Below are 25,068 nucleotides of genomic sequence, written 5' to 3'. Positions count from 1 at the left end.
TGAATACAGTATCTTTATGCTGCGTTTTCTCCTTAGAGCGAATCCCAGGGACAATTGAATAATCCCAACACATAATAAGAGGGGTGCTCTAAGGTCGTGCTAAGATCTATCACACCAACAGTGGAAATAGAAGACCACATGTTGAGAGGTGAGCGGTTCTAATCAAATATGTTGTATCTTTGCATCAATATGAGGTTTTAAAGTGATTAACCCTAAAATATCAACTCTGCATTAGGTGAAGACAATATAGTGACCTTCTGAGGAGGATAGGATGACTGGTTAGAGAGAGAATAAAACCCAGCATTCATATATAAAGGTGAGTGCAGAGTCAGATAAAAACACTTAATAAAAGGAATAGCGGCCATTAAAGGAACTATAACAGATAATCATTTAACCTTACAGTTGCCAGCATCAACAAGTGGTAAACTTAACCGCAGTCTCCCTAGACGATACAGCAGGGAATCTGCATATGTTTTTAAGGTATGCAAAATAGTGATAAAATAAATAAAATCTGGAAGAACAAATGGTGTATGTCAGATAAAAAACGCTAAATAATAGAAATAGTGTCCATTTGAGGAACTATAGAACATAATTATTTAACCCTACAGTTGCCAGTATTAACAAGTGGTAAGGTTGACCGCAGTCTCCCTAGATGATATAGCAGGGAATCTGCACATGTTTTTAAAGGTATGCAAAATAGTGATTAAATAAATCAAACCAGGAAGAATGAATGGTGGACGTGTGTAGGGACTGAGAGACAGTATGAGGGCATGTATGAGCTCCTTGGATGGTTTAGCAGAGTTGCTGCACAGGTTTTTGTTTAAAAAGAAACAGGTTAATGGTTTAAAATACCACATCGAGAAGAATGAATGGTGTAAATTTGTGAGGATTGAAAGAGATGTGGGTGGTAATAGAGAAGCAAAGTGTGAGATGTTGAGATATGGGGCTGAAAGAATGTCTTGCACGACTTTCACTCTTTGACTTAAGTGGGACTACAAACAGTAATATTTAACAGGTGCTGACAAGGATTATATTTATAAAATTCTGTAAGAAAACATGTGCTGTATTGTATGCCAATATACTTTAGTGATTTGAGCTTTTTTATTCACAGATCTTTGTGTTTTTTAACTGTCCTGAGGAAGGTGGTACGATAGCAGGATCCACCGAAACGCGTCGACAATAAACCTCTGTGGTTTTATTTAAATTGTTTGCATATAGAACATTTTTTTTTGTTTATGATATGATGAATAATGGTCATTATGCATTGCTAAGTGTGGCTATGTAGCAATTGTTCTCTCGGAATGTAGATATTCGTTGTGCTGCTACTAATAGAGAAGCAAATATTTCAATTTACACACTGAAGACAGTGTTTAAAAAAAATGTTTTATTGTTTTAATAAAATGGAATATTTTGTATAATTGGCATTGAGAATAATATTTTTCAGTGGGTCAAGTACCTTTGTGGTTCTACTTACAGCAAGGGGGTAAGTAAAGTCGGCAGTATGATGATGGTGTGGTGTTAACAGGAGTGAGTGATCAGTGGAGTGATATTGTCTTTGGCTATAAAAACTTCTAGATCAGACTAATAAGGATCTACCAAGGTAACACTTTTGTTTAATTATCATTGTGTGTGAACAGCATTCAGGTCTACTTTGGATGAGATGTGTGGAATAATTTCAGTAGTCCTCAGCCTTCATAACTTTTTTAATCACGTGAAAAAACCTACAAATGTAATATGAATGAAAACCTGCTTGTGCAGTCGAAGAATCAATGGGTGTTACAAAGGTGTCTTTTCTCATCAACAGAGCAAACTGCAGGCACAACAATTAGTCTGGTTAATGAGTCCCCTATGCTTTGGATCATGAAGTTACTATAGCTCAGGGCCAAAGAGCCTCTAGACAGACATTAAACCTGCAGATATTGCTGCAATCTGCAGTGATATCTAAAATATTCGGGCTATAACTGACATCCTTAAAATCTATGCACGAGTAGACCTCGGCACTGATATTCTACTCCCATTCTACACGCATTCCTCATATTGATTGTGGCGGTCACAGCAAGGATGTGTCACCAATGGTGGAAGAAGTCTACATCAGAAAGCTCCCTCACCAGCAGAGGCAGCTTCAACTCAGATGGGGCGAGTCCACCCACAGCTTGCTAGCAATTATATGCACATTCCTTGGCATCCATTTAAAACTACCAAGGGAAAAACAACATTAAAACAAAATGCTTATTATATTCTAAGGACATCATGGAAGAGCAATTCGAGTCACATGGAAATCTTAACAAGAAAGATCTAGGAGTTAAAGCCAGCAGAAACATGTAAATCGAACATAGAAATATGGTTTAGAAGAGACAGAATGAACTCATCTGTCATAATATATCAAACTAGCAGCCCGTTCCGACGTTGTCTGGGTATGAAATAGAATGTGTGTAATGTGTGTATTTGGCAAGGGCAATTTATTTTAAAATCTCGTGGTAGACGACATTTTTTGTTTCATTAGAATCGGGACAGAGAAGGCCCAGCTGCAGCCCTGGTTGATGTTAGCAGGCGCGTGTAATTGGTGTAGTGATCCGCCGCCTGAGCCCGGCTACAGCCCTGGTTGATGTTAGCAGGCGCGTGTAATGTCGTTGAATGAGAGAGTTATCAGCCGCGGGTAAATCCGTTTAATGAGAGAGTTGAGTGACAGCGAGTAGGAGAGGCTGCAGTAATTGTCCCAGCAGACACGCTCATTTGCGTTTTCCCCCGCTTGAGGCCCAGATGCAGGCCTGTTTGATGTTAGCAGGCGCGTGTTTCCCCGCTTGAGGCCCAGCGGCAGCCCTGGTTGATGTTGTAATTAGTGTGCTGATCCGCCTTCTGAGCCCGGCTAGAGCCTTGGTTGATGGTAGACGGCGCGTGTAATTTAGTTGAATGAGAGAGTTCAGTAACAGCACGCAGGAGAGGCTGCAGTAACGCTACTTACCACGCCTCCAGCTGAACGCGTTTGTCACGCCCCCAGCACACGGCCACAGCAGACGATCTTCTGATTAATGTACGACCCACATGGCATGAAGGGCGGAACGTAGCACACGCCCCTAGCGTTTCTCACGCCCCCAGCGTGCCCCTTGATGCGGCGCAATTGCGTTCACATGGCATGAAGGCCCCCAGCGTTTTTCACGCCCCCAGCGTGTCACGGCCCCAGCGTGTCACGCCTCCAGCGTGCCCCTTGATGCTGCGCTGTAACGTAATTGGTGCTTGTATGTATGACTAACATGGCATGAAGGGCAGACACAGGCCCCCAGCGTTTGTCACGCCCCCAGCGTTTGTCACGCCCCCAGCATTTGTCACGCCCCCAGCACACGCCCACAGCCCACGATATGATGTCCGTACCACACTCCCCCAGTGTTAGTCACGCCCCCAGCCCACGCCCACAGCACAACGTAGACACGCCCACAAGGGACTACTTTGCTGGAATGGTTCTTTTACCTTTTAAATGTATATGGTGGCCGTCTGCATAGCCTATGTCCTTCTGCTGCAACTGCCCTTTCCAACGCTGTATTGGGTGTTGTAATTGGTGCTGTGGTTACTGAGATTACCCGCCTCAAAAGTTTGGTCTTTCTCTTTATAATATTAGTATGGACTACATATGTTTTAATTTACTATACGTGAGTATTGATGTATATAAGTGATTATACGTGAAAGTGTGAGAGATTGGAAGAGTTCCTGTATGAATAAGTATGTGTTTCTATAAGTGATTGTTTAAGAGACTAGGAATGTGTACGTTTCTGTAAAAGTAAGTGTAGCGGTGTGTGTATAGCTGTGTATGCAAGTAAATGGATGTTTGATAGTTTATTTTCATAAGTGAGTATGTTTGTGAGTAACTGTATGGATGAGTATCGGTGTGTAACAGGATGTATAGGTGTATAAATACATATGATGAGTGAGTACATGTATGAGTGACTATATAGAACTGTTGGTGAATGAATGGATGTGTATGTAGATTTTGGAATTACTGAATAGGTTGTTCTAACTTGTATTGGTATCTCAATTTTTTTGAAAATGTTAGTTTCTATTTTTGAAGGTGTGTCTCAAAGGTTATATTACGCTGAGAGGAGGTCTGCCACTCTTTCACAAGGATGATGTCATCAGTGATGTCATTTGAGATGTCATCAGTGATGTCATGAGTGATGTCACTGACCATGTCATGAGTGATGTAATATGTGATGTCATCAGCAGTGCATTGCGGGCGCGTGAGTTATAGTTTGCTGAACTAACTATAACGGGGCAATTTCAATGGTTTTGAATGAGTGAAATGTCCAGCTAACTATAACATGTGTGAAACCAATGGTTTTTTCAGTGAATTTCTAAGGTTTTTTAAATGCTAATTCCTAACTATAACGTGGCTGAAACCTATGGTTTTTTCAGTGAATTTCAAAGGTTTTTTAAATGTTAATTGCTAACTATAACGTGGCTGAAACCTACGGTTTTTTCAGTGAATTTCAAAAGTTTTGTAAATGATAATTTTTAAATGTATTAATTGTTATTTTTTTATACTAATTTAATACATTGTTTAAAAGTATTTATTTTTAGATATTTTATTTTTTTAAATTACATTACATATTTTTAAAATAAATTTTAAAAAATGTTTTTAAAAATATTGAAATTGTAATATTATTTTTTAATTTAATTTGTTTAAATGTATATGGTGGCCGTCTGCATGGCCTATGTCCTTCTGCTGCAACTGCCCTTTCCAACGCTGTATTGGGTGTTGTGATTGGTGATGTGGTTACTGAGATTACCCACCTCAAAGGTTTGGGCTCTCTCTTTATAATATTAGTAAGGAGTATGGATGACAATTTTAGCGAGACCACGTCAATCTATTGACATTTCCCAAAAATGTGACTAACCTATCCACCATTCACTCACAGCAGGCTTGATCATCATCCTAGAAAGGGCATGTAGTGAGCAATTATGCATCGGGGCTAAGCAATTTTGGGCCTAGCTTAATCTCCACCATTAACTAAACAAGTATCACAAACACCACTAGTAAATAAAGACAATGCTAAAATGAAGATGCCACTTGACACTTGCACATTACGCACAGACACATGCCCAACAGACCACAACAAAGATGACCAGTGTAACTACAAAGGATTTGTAAGATCTATAACTACTTTGCAGTCTTGATTCAGGTGAGTGTATGGTTCTAAATATCATTGCTGATCCTATGAAAAATGAACATGAGATCATTACAGAGGGTTGTCTGAGATATGTACCACAGCTTCCATATGGCAATCTTATTGATGTTTTTGATTCACCTGTTATTAACGATTAGGACAAAAAGTATCATGTACTTTAGAATTGTAATCTAATAAACAACATCTTGCTGTATGGGATCTGCAGAAGGACTTGACTATATATCTGCCAGGAAAAGGGATAAGTGGATGAGTGTAGTGCTAAAGGATTGTACTGCACTGGGTATTAAATGTTGATTAGATTTGGGATGAATGTTCAAAGAAATACAGAACATGTCCTAATCCTAAAAGTTATTAGCCACCGTTAGAGCTTTAAAGCATGTTTTGTTAAAAGTGCATTATTATTTGACATGATTTCTTTTCTCATGTTATTTGAGTTGCAGTACCCTGATTTCCCTTGTGTGCACTGGAAGCTGCCAAAGGCGGTAACTCCACTACATTGCAACAGCAGTTTATAGGGACTATGATTAATGCAAAATCAACACTTGATGGACAGAATGCAGAACAATGTTGTGATGTATTCCTATAGGTTCTGTATCGATCCCCCTATTCCTGACCCTGTTCTGGTTAACAAGTTAACTAGCAGCCATCCCATGATGCAGAAACCGTTATCTGATTAAGCCACACCATGGCACAGGAACGTGTTATCTGATTATTTCATAACGCTTGCCATCTAATTAGACAAGCGATATTCCTCCAGCCCCTGATAAGGCATACGGAGTTCTCAAAACAAATCAAACCTATGACAACCTGGGAAAAACCCTGCGGCCATTGTTTTGATTTCATCGAGAACTTCAGCAAAAGAATGTGCTAACGACCAAGTCGTATGACATCCTTATTGACGTATCTATGTCCATCCTTACGTCAATCTCGGCACCTTACAGGTATAAATATTACCGGAATTGCCTTAAGCAAACACACACGGTGGTGACGAGATCGGAGCAGCCAGACTTGCCGAAGCCCAGAGCAGAGCAGACCCCGCTGGCGCAGCCCCGCCTTCCTGACGCGCTGAGAACGAGACGCTGCTTTCTCCTGCCGAGAAATCCAGCTCCGGCGCTTCCGGGTAGCCCTCGCAGGCAGCCTGGAATATCGAGACCAGAGACGAGAGATACCATCCCTCATTCATCCTAAATTCCAGGTACAGAACTGAATAACCCCTCGCAGAGAATTCTTGAGTCAGTCACTTGGCAAAACAAACTTAACTTAAACTACTACTTTCTATTCCCGCCCACGTATTAGGCTTAGGTCAGGTACACCGGGGTAGGCGTAGTTAGAAACACCAGTTGAGTACGATTAGTCAAATGTATATGTATATATATATTTTATCCATTTTAAACCTGCATATGGCTTAGAAACCATATAAATGTTTTTACAGTATTATTTTATACTTCTGCTTTATTGTATGCACTTTACTTAACCATAAGTATTGCGATAATATCGATCCATTTCTCTTGTATGAGAAAAGAGACTGATCAATAAATACCATCTTTTATTGAACACGCCCGTCTCTTTCTTTTCTCTACAATCTGGTGAGACTAAGAATGCACGTACTGACTGAGTAAAATAAGTTGTCTTTTGTTTTCACACGACTCTGGAGATACACTCTTGATTAGGGGAGAGCAAAGTTGTCATGTTCTATGGTTGTCAGAAACTAAATCCCTTCTTGTCTATCCAGGGAGGTTCAACTCCTCCTTGCCTATTCGAGAAAGTTTCTAGTGAACTCTGAGCTAGCTGGCAAACCCAAAACTTTAAGTCTAATATCGACAATAGAAGACCTAGTTAACGTCTGGTCTAGGCCTATACTATTGAAGGTATTATTCCAATGCGCAGAGCCTATTGGGATAATAGGAACTACACTACATGGCGCCCAAACGTTTGGAAAGGCGATAAAACTAATGCAAGACATTAGAGTAACTCAGTCGTGCTTTTTCACTCAGACCCCTTTTTTCCCATAATACTCCAAAGACGTCTGGAGTGGGTGAAAGGTCATATCCGCCAAACCTCGCAGGAGGAAACTCCTATGTATGGTTCTTGGTTTAGTCAACGTTGAAGGATACACTGTTCCAAAATATTGTGCATCTAAATCTTTGTTTCCATAAGAAACCTGATCTGCAAACAAACAAAATAACCTTCCTGACAGTAGAATGTCAGATACTGAAGAAGAAAGAGAGATAGCCAGAGTAGCAGCTGAACTCGTAGCAGCTGATAATACTATGCAAGAAGCAGACCCGGATTTAATACTCATCGCGGTCAACATAAGGAAATCTATAACTTTAAAACTTATAGAAAATGGACTGACACCTAGAGGTGGCACAGTCATATTCGTAATAGAGGCACACGAATATCGGCAGACAGAGGTATTCTATTCATGGATAAACTTTCCAGCAGCAAACGCTGTAACAAAGGTCTTCCACCATTACAAAACAGAGGAACCTCCTGAAGAATACACTCCTTTCGAGGAGGTGGAAGTACCACTTAAATTTCAAGAGCACCTGCTCTTGTTTAATGGCGCCCTAAAACACAACAATCACATCACCAGGCTCGGTCCATTAGGTAGACCAGGAGCAACGTGGCCGGTCCTAGCCGGATACACACCACATCCAGACATCGATGGGATGTCTGCAGCAAATCTTTTAATACAACTAAAACAATTAATAAAAATACATAGACAATTAGTCCAATATGTAATGCGGACTTCAACAATCCAACCAGCAATCAAAATTCCACAGCTGACCCCTCATCAGGGGAACACAAATAAAATTACACCACAGAACATACAGTCCTGCCTAGGTAAGGTACCAGCTAAAAGGGAACAAATACCATTCTGGTTAGCACAAAAAATCACCCAAATAGAGGCGGTGTTTCCAGACACCACTCCTGTGGATAAACACAGGATTCTGACTATCTGTCTTCCAATGGGAATCGCACCACACGTGGAGGACTGTGACACTTGGGGTACAGTCTTTGCTTCCATCTACACAAAAACGCATGGTGTTCCATCCATCTCGGTAATACCAGATGTGCTAAAACAAATTCAAGACGAATACGGTCCAGAACCCGCTTTAACTCTTGGTATGAAATTACTGAAAGACTTCAAGCAGGTCTCGGCTATATTACAGGCCAATATAAAGGGAGAAGCAGCAAACGTGGCGATCCGCCAGAGGTTAAAAGAAACAGATATAGCAGACCAACCAGCTGAAATTGCCAGAATCATAGAAAAATCCTATGAGGAACTAGGTAGAGATAGTTTAGGTGAAATACCAGTAAAACCCCAACTGATTGAAAGTCCTGAAAAAATATTTATTAAAAATAATTTAACATCACAAAAGAGGAACTGGGATGGAAACAAACAATCCAATCCGAAAGAAAAGAGATTCCAGTCCAGAGGAAGGTCTCCTCGGCGGAGAGAAAAATCTCCAAACCAAGGACACAGGTCTCCCCAAAGTGAGCCCTCTGGGAAAAAATACAACCTTAGAAATAGGGATAATATAAACAAACCGGATAGATATCAAGATTTTGATACACGTCCCTCTCAATCTTTTCAGACTTCCTCGCAGAAATCGGAAAGAAGAGGACGATCGGAACCCAGGGAAGGGCACGTCAAGTCCAAAGACAAGGAACCTGCTCATCCAAATAAGAAATTACAATTTCCAAAAAAGAAGGTAGCCAGTATTAAAGTATTCAACAATGCCGAGAATACTGAGGACACAGCTGAAAAACGGAGAGTGGGCTCAGACAATGCTAGACAGCGCAGCAGAAGTGAGCATAGCTCGCAAAGTCCTTATGAATCATCTGGAGACAGTGGACACGAATGAATACCTTCAAGTGGAAACTGCAGACACCAGAGTTAGCAAACCTCACAAAATATATGAAATAACATTACGTATAGAGGGGGATAAGACTAGAAAAATAAGGGGACTATTTTGGGATAATCTCTCCAAGGGCTATGACATCCTTCTAGCTGAAAAAGACTGGCCACCAGAATTTGTCAGGGACTGCCCTCATGGCGAAGAAATAATTATGCCTGCCTTCTCAAATCATATCCCAATTCATAAAAAATATACACTTGCAAGAAAGTGGGCAGTAGCTCAAGCTCCTGCTTTATATAAAAATCATGTAGGATGGGATGAGGATTCTCCTCCTCACAAAATCCAGTTAAAATCACAACCTACTGCACAAAGACAGTACCCAATTAAGCAAGAAGCTAAAAAACAGGTAAAAGAAATCCTAGACCAATTAGAATACCAGGGGGTGATTGAAACTTGCACCTCACAAATGAACAACCCTTTGTTTCCTGTCTCCAAACCAGACAATTCATATCGTCTAGTTTTGGATTACAGACACCTTAACTCATGTTGCAAAACTTTTGCAGTACAAAACTCGCATAGTGCAGCACTAATGAATAACATAGTGCGCAAAAAATACAAAACAACATTAGACATCTCTAATGGATTCTTCTGTCAAAATATAGCACCAGAGAGCAGATACTTGTCTGCGTTCTCAATAAATGGCGCTCAAAAACAATTCTGTCGGTTACCCCAAGGGTTCAAGAACAGCCCAGGATTATTCTCAGCGAGAGTAACAGAATTATTACAAACATATGAGGAAGAGGCATTATCTTATGTCGACGACATATACCTAACAGATGATGACTTGGATACTCACTTGAAGAGAGTGAACACCATAATACTTGGGTTCGCAGCAGAGGGTTACAAATTCAACTTCAAAAAATCCAGAATTGCCCATCTAACAGTCCTGTTCTTAGGATATGAATTATCAAGTGAAGGCAAAAGCCTGGCTGACAATTTCCTAGAGAAATGTGCCGTACTCCAAGCACCTAGAACACTAAAAAACCTACAGTCAATTCTGGGCTTCCTAAATTTCGGAAGAACATACATTGCAAATTACGCAGAAAGGGTCAAACCCCTTTATGATCTAATAAAACCAGATTTTAAAAGAACCAATTGGACTCAAATACACACAGAAAATCTGAGATCCTTACAAACAGATATGTTAATTAAAACAAAATTAGAAACACGTGATAACACACGCAATCTTGTGATTCGAGTCATCCCAGGAAGATGCGGATTCACATACCTGACCTCTAACGAGGGAGAAAAGGTACCAATTGCATTCAAATCACACTTATACACTAAAGCTGAAATGAAATTTAGCCCAACGGAAAAAATTCTTACTGCAACACAGACAGCTATAGCAAAAGAACGAGCCCTGGCACAAGGTAAACGAATAATAATCGTGACACCGATACCAGCCTTGGAGGCGGTAACAAAGGCAAGCATTCCGAATGCTAAAGCACTACATCCAAGGTGGATACAGTGGGCTAACTCTCTTGCTGCAACAGACGTGGTATATGAATTTGATCCCAATTTAAAAACACAAGAATTTCTCCAATACGAATTCGAATGTCCTCCGCCGACCGAAATTCTGCCTCTAGATCATTACGGCTGTATAATATATACAGACGGATCAGCACAACCCGCAGTGGGGGGTAAACAAGCTTACAGTGCTGCGTGCGCGATTGTTAAAGGTCGCTGGCACGAAGGGAAATTTAAACCAGCTATCACCAAAACACAATCTCTGGGAGATTGTACAGCTCAGCGAGCTGAACTACTGGCATTCAAGATGGTGCTTGAAAATACCGATCGAGAATTCCCCACACTCATAGTGTGCGATTCGTATTATTGCGTTCAGTCTTACAATGAATACTTGCAGATCTGGCTTCAGAATGGTTTTAAGGATGCAAAAGGAGGCACAATCAAGCATAAAATGCTCTGGGAACAAGTAGTTCTTTTACAGAAAGAACTACCAAAGACTCACGTGATACACACACTGAGTCATCAACGTGATGGCGTTCACGTTGCAGGGAATTCATTGGCTGATGAGGCCGCGAAGGCAGCTGTGCAAACGGCTTCCGTAGCTGCCATCACACGGTCGAAAACAAAAATAGACAGCGAGATATTACAAGCTGTCAGCGCTACAGAAAAGGATTCGATAGAAACACTCCCGAAAGGCTTTCCAGTAAAATACTCATACATAACTGATGCAAATAATGTTCCGTTTGCTCGAATCCCTGGAGTGGGGGATAGGGCAATTCCAAACATGGAACATAGGTTAGGACTAATAATAGCGGCACACGAAGGGCTCGCTTCTGTACATGCTGGCGTCTCAGCCACAGTATCATTGTTAAAACAGAGATACTGGTGGCCACAAATGAGAAGACAAACAAGGAACTATGTTTTAGAATGTGAAATATGTCAAAGAATGAAAGTATCAACGGTGAGACGACCAGCGCAGACGCCCCTTCTAATCTCAGATAAACCATTAGCCTGTGTTTATCTGGACCACTGTGGTCCCTTACAAAGGGATGGTAACTATAAATATATCCTGGTCGCAGTGGATTCATGCACGAGATTCATATGGATGTGGCCCCAGCGATCGGCTGACGCCAGAACTGTTATAAAAGATCTGCGAGTCTTTATCGGCACATACGCAATTGGCATGCTGCATTCTGATCAGGGTCCTGCTTTTAGCTCTCGAGCTTATAAGGAGGCCATGACCAGCATGGGCATTGCATTGCGGTACTCTTGTCCATTTCACCCTGGGGGGAACGGAATTGTAGAAAGAAAAAACCGTGACATAAAGCAATCTATAACAGCAAAGGTATTAGGTTCGGGAGCTGGGTGGGTCAAACATCTAATAAGTGTCCAACGTAGTCTAAATAACTTGCCAAGAAATTCTCTGAAGGGATTCAGTCCGTACGAATTATTGTTTGGAACTAGGATGTTAGTCTTAGATCTTGACAGTCAGACTTCAGTGGTGAAGGAAAAAAGCTTTGATATCAAAGATCGTTTGGCTATTTTACAGGACTTAAACAAAACAAGAAAAGACCTGAGCAACATAAAGTTGAAACAGCAGCCAACAACCACTGAAGAACCACCACCTGTCCCAGCAAGACCTGTCTGGATTCCAAAAGTCGGGGATCTAGTCAGAGAAAAGATCGCGGTAAAGAAGGAATTTGGGCCTTCTTACAGAAAAGCAGTTCCTGTCTTGTCTATCAACGGGACAAGATTAGTTGTACTACCGCCGCTTGCTGGTAAAAAGGAGAACCGAGTTGTATCCATCGACTTGGTAAAATCACAATCATGTGGCCGATAACAAACAGTAGGCCAAGTGGACTCCCGATAAGTAGCAGAACACCAAGGTTTGCTACAAATACAGAGGTCCAAACTAAGAGGCTAATCACATTCGAAACGCCTACAGAAAAACAACAAGGACTATGCAACAATGCATTGGAACTCAGACCTCTAACAAGCCAAATAAAAACATTTAGTAGAGACACACCGACCTACAATGAAGTAACAAACGAATATGCAAGAAACAGTAATCCTGAAGCAATTGGAACAATTGACAGAACTGTATCCGGCTACTTCATAAACTTCGATGATTCCTCTGAAGACCTAAGTGAATCAAAAACACAGCCATCATCAAAAACCTTTAAAGATAAAGCTAAAGAACTTTTGAAACAACTGAAAGAAACATATCTGATTTCTCCATGGATTGAATTTTGGGTGGGCTTCGGTGCATTTATCCTCATACTTTGGCTCATCATGATACTAACTTTGGGATGCTTCATTGAGGGAAAATATGCTAAAATGGACACAGCAAGTCAGAAAATCAACTTGATCCTCAAGCCACACACATCTTCACACGTCGAGAAAAGAGAACTTTCTTCAGTCAACTTCACAGCCAATCCTATACCAGGTGGGGTAGCATGGGACAATACTGACTACGAAATTTATGGTCCGGTTGAAATCCTGAAATATCCACACCAAATCAAGATCTCGTTAAGTGACTTTGTAAAACCAAGCTCATTTGCTGATGATTGGGACTTTGAAAACATAAATGATATGATGTCTGACTTAGTGATGTCTGCTAAAGTTACCAAACATGATTATTTGCAGGGTTCGACTAATTATGATAGTATGTACTGTTACAACCACTATGGTAACCATTTTCTACATAAATCGGCACAACCTAGAAATGTTTTAAATTAACATTGTGCGACCCCTCCAAAAGGAAGCTCAAGAACCTTTTACGACAAATATTCATACTTTTCAGGGTTCAACACAAGTAATGCTGAAACATTTTATTTCAAATTGTCAAATAAGACAGGGACAAAGATCATGCTAACAAACACGAAATTGATATATTCAGACTCATTTTTTGAACAAATGAATACTTTTGGTTTTGATTATTGGGACAAAAATGTTGAAGTAAAAAGTGTTTGGGGTACAAAAGAATGGCAAGTACAAGGTATAGAATCATTGTTTAGAGCCTGCATGATCCCAGAACAAATTATATTTTTGAATGACACTGTTCAACAAACCACCTGTCTTGGCTTAGCCAAAATCAAAGACTTAAATAAACCGTCTATTCCAAAGCCAACAATGGACAGCAATAGCTCTACAGATGAAGGGATAGACGTAAACTATGTATTAAACCAAAACAGAACACATCCTGATTGGAAACAATGGTTGATCTGGCCCACAGATACTAATAACTGTCAAGATAGATTCCTGAACAAAACACAGGGGTTCACATTGACCAGGCCAGACCCTAGATATTCCCAAAGACAACACCCAGGGATAATAACCACCTACAGTGTGGGCAAATTATGCCTTCAATGGCTACAAAATTCCACACTGACAGAAATTAAGCAACACCTAACTTTACTTACTGATGGTGCTGACTTGCGTGATTTCATTATGGGACCGCGCAAACAGCGTCAGAAACGTTTCATAGCAGCCTCTGTATATGCAGCTTACAACGAGGCCTGGAAGGTGACTCAAATTGAGACAGCAGAAAGAATACGGGAAATTGACCGTATTAATTTGGAAAAATCACTTTCTGTAGTGGACAATGGGTTAATGACTCTGTCCTCCAGAATTTTTTCTTTGGACAGCATTGTGTCTTCAGCAATCGACATTTTATCGCAAGACTTACTGTTGTTACAACACGGTCAGTCTCAATTGCGTTCTATTGTACAGCTTGGCTGGACGTTACAAAATCTGCGTTCAGGCTATGTGCCTTGGCGTTTAATCAACACAACGTCACTATTCAATATCTTTAACCTTACTGATAAACAAATCAGTATGGCACAAAAGGGTGCTGATTATACAATCCTGAGCATTGAGAAACTCGAGAGATTACCAGTGACAATGTCAGAACGACCTGTCAGTGAATGGATAATACATGGGATAATTAATATTCCAATATCAACCTTCAGGTTTCAATACTGCCAAAAATATATACAGGCTGGCATGTACGAAAAATTGGGAAAAGGGTACATTAAAACAACATGGAACTTGCCCTATTCACATGCATGTGTCAGTAATAAAGGACAGAAAGTGTTTCTTAGTGGCAATAATTGTGCGATGTCACTAAGCGGTACACTTCTGTGTAATGGAATTAGTTTGCATGGAGCCTGTGAAGGGAACTCGAATAACCTTTCATGTCACCAGCTAGGCACACCTGCAACAGAGATAGAACCGTTTTTTCAAAGACTCTATAATGGGAGTTACATTCTAATTGTAGACCGCAGATGCTGTAGTCTTATGCCCGGGACTCCTTATCTCATAACTACGACTGCGAAGGTCAAGTGCTGTGGACGCTTATTGTTCCCCAGCTCCTTTCCAAACAGGGAGGCAAGGGCATGGCCCAACTTGAAAATTACTTCTATTCGAATAGACACTTTAAGCAGAATGAAAACAGTGCTTCTTCAGACGCCAACCAGGCTCACGTCATCAAAAGAAACGTATGATCTCCTAGTCGCAAGGACGACTGCAGAGATTCACTCATTGTTATCAACTAATTCCCCCATACATTTCGCAGAAATCCTGAATGAAATCTTAAATATTTCTGATACCAGTGGAGTCTCAAAAGTATTTTCGATGGCATTAACACCATTCAAAGCCATACTGGGTATTTTTCCAGACTTCGTCCATTCGATTTTTGGCGGACTTCCCCTCATTTTGGGACTAATTGCAGGAATTCTATTCTTAGTCCTTATATTTCGTTATGGCAAACCGTGTCACAGACAAAACACCTGCGACAAGGGAAGAAACAATCCGAGCCATTGGATACCGGGACCGGATATCAAAAATCCTGGGACTAACCCGGCTTAGAGACCTGAACATGACTTGGTTTCTTTCATTTCGACCAATGTGGCATCGATGTGTTTTACCTGTATTAAGGTGCATGCTGTGCGGAGAAGAATGCGTGTTGGACACCTGTCTGACGCTACAATCGGATGCGCCAATGGATGCAGAAACATTGTTGAGCCCAATAAAGGCTCATGCTTTGTGCTGCCCTCAACGGCTGCCAATCCTGATGACGGCATTCGTGGAGACTTCACCGCTACGATTAAGGGGTAGTGAAGTTCAAGATGAAAGCAGCATCGATCAGGTACGACCTTCTGTCAGCAATACTAATCAAAAACGTCAATGGAGACAATCATGCACATGAATGCATGGTTACATCCTTTTCCGAGTTAGTGGAACTCTCCCAGGAAGCTGTTGACAGCTTTTTCGACAGTCTAAATGATATGATGTTCTCTCCAGAGCAGAAATAGAGACTTTTGAGCAAGCTAGCACACGGCGTTCCCTGAATTTGGCCTTCAACTTTAATAACAGAATACCATGAACAATTTTCCCTCCAGTTCACGGACAGCAATTTTTTCAGCCGCCCCAACATATTTTTACGATTTTTTCGGGACACTTATCTTCTGCTTAAAGTAAGAACTATTCTTAGAGAACTAAAATTTCTATTTTTAGATACTTTATAGACATTAGCTGCCCGCTGGTATGTTCATAATTATTTTATTCTGTGATGGAATGGTCTCGAACTTTTTCTTCTGTCTTAAGAGCCATTTCATGTGTAATTCTCATATTCGATTAGTAATAATGTATACATATGCTTGATTACTTTGGCATTATTCTACAGCTTGAGTGCATATAATACATGTGACTATTTTTTCGTATATTAGATAAATTCGAAATGCATAATATGTATTTTGGGGTGGTAAGGTATACACAATACTCTACAGTATGTTTTACTATGCCTAGATTCGTAAATATGGCCATAGTTAGCGTGGAGTGGGTGTGATGTATTCCTATAGGTTCTGTATCGATCCCCCTATTCCTGACCCTGTTCTGGTTAACAAGTTAACTAGCAGCCATCCCATGATGCAGAAACCGTTATCTGATTAAGCCACACCACGGCACAGGAACGTGTTATCTGATTATGTCATAACGCTTGCCATCTAATTAGACAAGCGATATTCCTCCTGCCCCTGATAAGGCATACGGAGTTCTCAAAACAAATCAAACCTATGACAACCTGGGAAAAACCCTGTGGCCATTGTTTTGATTTCATCGAGAACTTCAGCAAAAGAATGTGCTAACGACCAAGTCGTATGACATCCTTATTGACGTATCTATGTCCATCCTTACGTCAATCTCGGCACCTTACAGGTATAAATATTACCGGTATTGCCTTAAGCAAACACACGCGGTGGTGACGAGATCGGAGCAGCCAGACTTGCCGAAGCCCAGAGCAGAGCAGACCCCGCTGGCGCAGCCCCGCCTTCCTGACGCGCTGAGAACGAGACGCTGCTTTCTCCTGCCGAGAAATCCAGCTCCGGCGCTTCCGGGTAGCCCTCGCAGGCAGCCTGGAATATCGAGACCAGAGACGAGAGATACCATCCCTCATTCATCCTAAATTCCAGGTACAGAACTGAATAACCCCTCGCAGAGAATTCTTGAGTCAGTCACTTGGCAAAACAAACTTAACTTAAACTACTACTTTCTATTCCCGCCCACGTATTAGGCTTAGGTCAGGTACACCGGGGTAGGCATAGTTAGAAACACCAGTTGAGTACGATTAGTCAAATGTATATGTAGATATATATTTTATCCATTTTAAACCTGCATATGGCTTAGAAACCATATAAATGTTTTTACAGTATTATTTTATACTTCTGCTTTTATTGTATGCACTTTACTTAACCATAAGTATTGCGATAATATCGATCCATTTCTCTTGTATGAGAAAAGAGACTGATCAATAAATACCATCTTTTATTGAACACGCCCGTCTCTTCCTTTTCTCTACAATCTGGTGAGACTAAGAATGCACGTACTTACTGAGTAAAATAAGTTGTCTTTTGTTTTCACAAAGTGAGAGCAAAGTTGTCATGTTCTATGGTTGTCAGAAACTAAATCCCTTCTTGTCTATCCAGGGAGGTTCAACTCCTCCTTGCCTATTCGAGAAAGTTTCTAGTGAACTCTGAGCTAGCTGGCAAACCCAAAACTTTAAGTCTAATATCGACAATAGAAGACCTAGTTAACGTCTGGTCTAGGCCTATACTATTGAAGGTATTATTCCAATGCGCAGAGCCTATTGGGATAATAGGAACTACACTACAATGTCATACAGAGATCTGGGCCTTAATCCATCCTTTTTTGCGCACCATGCCATTCCAGTTTGAACCCAGCCATATGCAAATCAGTCTTGACCCTCTGCCCTCTGGAAATAGTCCAGCCCGAACTGCCAGCCCATGTCCTCCCTGGACTGGAAACAAGCATCCTAGGACCAGTTTCGGGTTTTCACCCCTCATCAGCCAGGTTAGCTTGACTCCAGTGGCATGGAGAGCATGGGACCCACATCTGGGCATAACCATCCCACTCGGGTGACAAATGAAAAACAACAATTGATGGACAGAATTCAGAACATTGTCATACATTCACCCCAGTACAGAAATCTGGGCCTAAATTCATTGATTTTTTGCTCACCATGCCATTCCAGTTTAAACCCAGCCATATGCAAATCAGTCTTGACACTGTGCCCAATGGGAATAGCTCAGCCCAAACTGCCAGGCCAGGTCCTCACTGGAATGGAAACAAGAATCCTAGGAACGGTTTCAGGGTTTCACCTCTCATCAGCCAGGTTAGATTGACTCCAGTGGCTTGGAGTGTACAGGACCCATGTCTGGACATAGCAGTCACACGCGGGGTGACAACAGGACCGGACTGGGGACCAAAACCGGCCCTGGCACAGTGCTTGGCTGCCCCCCAGGGGGTTGGGGTTGCGGCCGAGCTGTTTGCCATGGCCGGTGTCGGCTGATTTTGTTACAGGGGCCGATTTACAGCTAAACTGCATAAACGACCCTGCAAAAAAATCGGCCCCAGGGGCCCAGAAACATCCCCCAACCATGTCGGCCCACCCGGGAAATGCCCGGTGCCCACTACAGCCAGCCAGACCCTGGGTGACAAATGCACAAACGACAATTGATGGACAGAATGCAGAACAATCTCATACATTCACACCAGTAGAGAGATCTGGGCCTAAATCCATAACTTTGTTGCTCGCTATTCCAGTTTGAACCCAGCCATATGCAAATCAGTCTTGACCCTGTGCTCAATATGAATGGTCCAGGCCTGACTTCCAGGCCAGGTCCTCCCTGGACTGGAAACAAGCATGCTAGGACCGGTTTCGGGGTTTCACCCCTCATCAGCCAGGTTTGCTTGACTTCAGTGGCATGGAGAGCATGGAACCTACGTCTGGGCATCCTCGTCCCACTTGGGGTGACAAATGCAAAAATAAATTGATGGACAAAATGCAAAACAATGTCATACATTCACCCCAAAACAGAGATCTGGGCCTAAATCCATTGTTGTTTTGCTCACCATGCCATTCCAATTTGTACCCAGCCATATGCAAATCAGTCTTGACCCTGTGCCCAATGGGAACAGTCCAGCCCACACTGCCAGGCCTGGTCCTCCCTGGACTGGAAACAAGCATCCTAAGACCGGTTTTGGGGTTTCACCCCTCATCAGCCAAGTTAGCTTGTCTCCAGTGGAAGGGAGAGCACAGGACCCAAGTTTGGGCATACCCATCCCACTCTGGGTGACAAATGCAAAAACAACAATTTATGGACAGAATGCAGAACAATGTCATACATTCATTGGGATTACGATTGCCAGAGTTACAGTATAGTGTGATCATACGGAGCTTACAATGGAAAGGTAATCTGTAATGCATTAGAGGCGAGATTTTCTGCTTTCTGCAGTGAATTCTTTGTTGTATGCAACTTCATAAAAGTAGGCAGGTTGTGCTAGATATTTGGAGTCATGTCCGCATAATAAAGGCACAATGTCTCAAAACTGTGCCCATGATTTTCCAAGGACATTTTTCATAATATGACCCATATGTCTGCAGGAAATAAATAGGTGTTTAAGACTTGCCAAGAATGATGACACAAAGTAGAAGAAAAATGTAATGCCATGGTTGTTTGTCATTAATTGTTAAAAGCGTCTATGATGTATGTGAGTTGACTTAATCCCTTCTATGCCAACAGCGAGCCCAGCTCGTCATGAGGCACAGTGGGGGCTTGTCATAACGGCCGTGGCACTCCCACTCTTAATTCATTCCCCGCCTGTGCGGGAGAATCAATCAGTGGGTGGAGTCATGACGAGCCAGCTTGTCATGAGCACAGATCCACTGTGTCTCATGATAAGCTGGGCTCGTCACGAGCACCGCGGCGCCACGGGGGAATTACCCCCACTGTGAAGTGGTTAATGTCTGCACTATTTGGTGGGCATTTCAGGTGACAGTGAGAATGCTCACCCATGGTATTTTACAATACTAAGCCCTGTCCCTCCACATCTTCAGGCCCTGACCTGGTGAATGGGTTTTACCTCTTAAAAAGTTTATATTTTTTGTATATATTTTAATGAATATGTTGCACATGCTACTCTTTCTGAAGAGTATAAACCATATTGCAATCTATCAGTACATACACTTATGCTTCATGAGCGAGCTGTAACGGTTATACAGGAATACACTCATCAATTCTAAATATTCTGCAATATAATATAAGATAAGCAGCATAAATAGCTGAAAATGGTATATAACTGTTGTTTTTATAACTTGTAAGTTTTACAGCCCAGTCTATACTCTGGTTTTCTTTTCTCAAGGCGACGTAAAAATAATGTCCCCTATATGGCCAGTTCTTCTGATACAGTTCAATAGGGGCTTATTTACAAGCAGCTTGTGCCACCAATGCAACGTATTATTTGATGCAATGGAGGCACATTCAGTACTCCTAATTTACAAGGCGACACATTTAGGCTGACACATCATCTGCGTTGAAATGTATGTGTACCAGAACAAGCTGCATTGCATAAGTAAGTATTAATATATGCAAGGTAGGTGTTCCATCATAATTTCCAGCATAAAACCGATGCGTAAATATTTATGAGTTAATTGAAAAGTGACACATTTCCAGCAAGTGCCGCTCATGGGCAAAAACTGCAAAAAAATTCCGGCACCTCAGTAACCCAGGCGTAGGAAATAATTCATTGGCTTTGGCATATAAAATGGAGCCAGACAAAATAGACCATGGAGCTCCCGATTTTGCAGCTGGGAGTAACAAGAACATAATTACCACCAACCCAACCGCCCACCCCCCCTTACCACCACAAAGACAGTGCAGGATAAGGAAGCACATTTATCAGTGGCAGCAGACTTCCCTCATTGTTCTCAGGCAGGATGAGGTCACTACCTACTACCGGCACAGGAGGGTGGGAGTCCATTATCTAGCAGCAGCACCAGATAGCGCCAAGGCTTTGGCCATCAACTCCCAGGTCCAGCAGCATCCCATCACAGGACAAGCTCATGGCTGTCCTCCACATGTTGGCATCTGGTTAATTCCAGAGTAAAACACCAGAGTACCAGGAATCTCCAAGCCACCTTTCTTGGTGTCCGTACCCTCCTGGATGCCATCCTCTGCCTAACACCACACTACCTCCTCTTCCGCAACACACAAACACTGCAGCTGGAGATTATTCAAGGTTTCTATGCTATTGCTGAATTCCCACAAGTGCTAGGTGCCATAGACTGAACACATGTGCAACTGGTCCTTCCTGCAGCTTCATACCATCTCTCCAGGAACCGGAAGTACACATACTCGATGAATGTCCAGGTCATCCTGTACCATTGAGGCATTTTTACCAACGTGTTGGCCAATTATCCCAGGAGTTTGCATGAAGCGTATATCTTCAGCCACTCCATCATCAATGAGTGCTTCCAGAATGGGAGATACAGGAATAGCCTACTGGTTCGCAAATACATCTGAAGTATATGATGGACCCAATGGCAGTTGTTAGCCCTAGCATCTCTTGGTGTGTTTTCCCTGTCTTTTAGCCTCTGGCCTCCTGTTTTTGGCTGTGTGCTGGGTTTTGTTTCTGCTGGTTTTCAGACTCTGGGTACTTTACCACTGGTCAGCAGTGGTAAAGTGTGAATGTTCCCTATCGAAAATGGAATGGTATTTGGCTTCTCCATGATTGGCTAATTTTATTTACTAGTAAGTCCCTAATACAAATCACTGTGTTTACCCAGAGCCTGTAAGTCAAATGCTACTAGTGGACCTGTAGCACTGATTGTGCCCCCCACATGAATAGCCATGCACTGAAGTCTTGCTTCTGCTGTTTGGGCATGTCCAGGGGGTAATGGACATACTCCCCCCTACAGTTTGCAAATTCATCCTGGTTTGTTGTATATTGGACAACATCTGTGTGTGGACAAATGTCCTATGGGATCAGTGTCATGAGAATCAATAAACAGTGGATGAGGATGAAGATGAGGACAGATGGGAAAATGTAGGCTCATTTGCTGGGACTTGTTGAAGGCACATCATTGTGCAGACAACATCAGTGAAGCCTGAATCAGTTGGATGGCCATAAATCATTTTTTTTTATGAAAGAGTGTTACCAAATGTAAATAAATAAACAGACACTTCTTTTGTGTAAGCACTTTCATTGAACAGTCACTTTAATCATCAATACACTCACATCTCACCTAATTGTATTTGGTCCATCACAAAGGACTCTAGCTAGGTGCTATTCTCATCATAGGACACCATCATGTGGCCCAAAACATCTGTGCATATCAACAAAATGGGCCAAATGCAAGTGTGTGTGGAAGATGTACACCAAACAAAGGTAGAAATGTTGACCAGGTTGCACATGTTGTTAGTATGTGTGGTGCAACTGTGTACTGACTGTCACCCACCCTACCACATTCCACAGGGATTTTTAAATGTAAAAAGTGTGCAATAAATGAGTGTGTATGTGTGTTTTGTTAGTCATTACTTTTTCCACTGCTGTACAGTCATGGAGGCCAGTATGGGGACCTTAATGTCCTATGACTGTGAATAGAGGCCCATATGATATGCATGGGCACACAGTGCAACGCAGTTGTTCTACATATGCCACACAAATGTTTGCAAGTGCATAGCTAAATCATTGTGACAGCTCACCTAACACATACAAATGTGGATTCCTAACCTGTGTTGGTGCTGGATTGGAAATCTAGGCATAGTGTTTTTTTGTTTGTAGTTTTAAACAGCACACCTTTCCCCCAGTAAATTAAAATGCTTTACAAGACAACCCGGCAAGTTACACATTTTTTAAACATGGGGAGAATGAGTGACTTGACGCAAATCACAAGCTGTTGAGTCAAGGCCAGGATTCAAGCCTGGTTCTCTAGGCACCATGCCTACTGCTTTAGCCAATACGCCACATTCCCCTGGTGTCACCCAGCCTTCTCTATACTCTTGCTCACTTTGCTTTAATGTGGTCTACTCATTACAAGAAGCAAATGCTTCGTACTGTGTCACTGTGCTGGAGCTCTCTCATTTGTACCATTCTTTTGGAAATCAGTTCCACTACTTCCAAAACTTTAAATTCTGCCGCACTCATTAACTCACTTATTGAGGCACTGTCGCAATCCTGAGTTTATCAGGTCCCAGTATAAACCATTCTTTTCTGTGTTGACTTCAGAAAGCACCACCAATTGGATTTAACATGATTATAAAGTGCACGCAACATGATTGTCGTACTACTTTTTTTCTATTGATCAAATCTTCATTCTGGTATATGCTCAATAGAGTCTAGCAGGAACTAGTTTGTTCTCGCATTATCAATAAGAACCAGATCTTTGTCCACAGGCAGATTGTTAACATATGTGTGTTGAAAATGTGCACTGTCTTTTATTGTAGAACATAAGTAAAAGCAGCGCACACTACACATATGAGATTTCTGCTGACAAGTTCCTATTTGCCTGATTGTCACTTAAGCAGCACCACTATCAAAGTTCAAACCAGCTCTTGAGTTTTTCCGTGAGGGTACACACATTAACAATGTATTTCTGCTATTGTACATCCACCTAGTGGGTGATTTTGAGTTGCTGTTGATCTCGGCTGCAACAGCTGTGACATCTGGGACCATATTATGGAAGTGTTACGGGCGCACCAACACTTATGCGTCCCCTTCTGTAATACTGAGAGCACTGGCACACATAAAGCTTTAGCGCTATCTTCAGATGGCACCCCCTCATTTGCATGGGGGCAATGACCCCATGCAAATGAGGGAATCCATTTCCCTCTGCACACACACCATATTATAGGAGGGGGCTTAGAGGCAAAGAAGCTGTCAGGACCTAAAAGGTGGCGTACTGTCAGTCCGCCCCCTGATGATAGTCATCTGGAGTGTGTGAAAGGGCTCCATGGACATCCCCTTGCAGGTGGATTAAATCACTTACTACACCTGCCTGAAAGGGGATCTTTAATCCCCCTTAACAATGACGGTAGGTTGCCGCCTGCACTGTGAAACACGGAGTGGATTCAAAGCAGCTGCCCCGTTTTTCACATGAATGCACTGCCCTGGGGAAGCACCAGTTCGGGGCTGCCCTGCCCTGGGGTCAGCCCATTCCATGTAATAGGGTGCACTTTACCTGTTTGCGACTTGAGCCCCTGTTTTAAGGTGCGCCGGGAGAAAACAGGGAAAGTGCGCCCCTTACATAATAGGCCCCTGGTGTTCATTTTTAGAAAACAACCACATTAACTATGGCTTCTCTAACCTCCATCTTAAAAAAAAAAACTGTGAATGTCTAAAATGTTGTCACCATTTCCTAGAGCACAGCTAAATGAGCATATTCATTATATATCACTTTAAAATGTCACGCTGATGACCAACATACAATCTCTTTTGAACAATTGATTTTTTAATGAATGCCAATCAGCTTTGCCTTAGCAGAACTTTATGTGGATTTCATATCTGAATTTCTCACTTATTTTTAATTCCACCACACGAAGCACACTACAGTGTATTTTCATCTGGGAGAAGTCGCAACCCACTTAATTTTGTGAAGATGTTCAGGTTGTGAACATTTTCAAGTCTCACTCTTAGGAAAGCTTTACATAATAAACATTTTTATAGGACCTGCTGGTCAGAAGTCTTCATCCATTGTATTTGTAAATTGTCACTCGCATTTTGCCTCCACCTACAACAATATTCAGCATAGTACACTGGGGCAGCCAAATAAAGCTACAGTCTCCCCTCACTGGGAATGATGACAATTTACCTTTGCTCTTCCTCCTAAAACCAGTCCCTTTCACTGGTAGAGTTGAAGGCAGATAGTTTGTTTCTATTTTAGAAAATATTTCTTGTATTATTTTATTTACTTTTGCAAGGGCCCGTCAGCTCTTTGCCCACTGTTGCCTGACAGCGTATTGCCACTAGCAGTTAGCTGCATCCTGCATGAGCAACGATACGAACAGTCATTTTTGAATTGGGATCCCAATTTTTAGATTATTAACAACTATTCAAAAAACGCTCAGGGATGGCTGTGTATGTCTGTGTCTATACAAGGACTTCATTTAATATTTTTTGTTATACTTGACAAAAAGTATTTT

The sequence above is a fragment of the Lissotriton helveticus genome, chromosome 1_1 (assembly GCF_964261635.1).
Source record: "Lissotriton helveticus chromosome 1_1, aLisHel1.1, whole genome shotgun sequence".
NCBI classification, from domain to species: domain Eukaryota; kingdom Metazoa; phylum Chordata; class Amphibia; order Caudata; family Salamandridae; genus Lissotriton; species Lissotriton helveticus.
Note: the sequence above shows the minus strand (reverse complement) of the source record.